Source organism: Pteropus vampyrus, unplaced genomic scaffold (assembly GCF_000151845.1).
Source record: "Pteropus vampyrus isolate Shadow unplaced genomic scaffold, Pvam_2.0 Scaffold472, whole genome shotgun sequence".
In the NCBI taxonomy this organism is placed as follows: domain Eukaryota; kingdom Metazoa; phylum Chordata; class Mammalia; order Chiroptera; family Pteropodidae; genus Pteropus; species Pteropus vampyrus.
The window spans coordinates 79,166-79,751 of NW_011889253.1; positions in this window are offsets into that span (position 1 = coordinate 79,166).

Consider the following 586-nt stretch of genomic DNA (forward strand, 5'->3'; position numbering starts at 1 on the left):
AGCCTGGACTCTACAGAAGCCTTTGTTGACTCAGACCGTCCTTCCTCCCACCTCTCCTATGGCCAAGATACCCACAGCCGAAGCCTGGCCCAACCTTCCCAGTGGAGCATAGAGAAGAGCCCCAGGTGAAGGAACCATAGGAAGTGAAACGACAATGGCTCGACTCCCAGAAAAGTAGGTGAGGGTTCACAGAATGCTCAAGAAGAAAGAAAAGAAAAATTCAGTCTCACTCCCAGGGTAAAGAGGTTTGGGATGGCACTTGGAAATTTTACCTTCCTATTATTTGTTGAGTATAATTCTTCTCCATCCCTATCGCTCCATTCCCTTTGAAACATGGTGGCACCTGCAATTTCTATGCATGCTCTCAATTTTGATATCAGGAGAGAACCTGAAAAAAAATATGTCAAAGGAGAACACACTAGAGAGTGGGTATCCATTTTCTGTGTCTACAGTCAGAAATGAACTTCTTGGTCCCAATTTACCAGATAGCTCTGAACGGCTAATACTCAATTGGCAAATCGCACCGAGCAGCTCCCCAGAGACTACACAGTGACTGTCCATGATCAGAATGTCCCTCTAGGAGAGA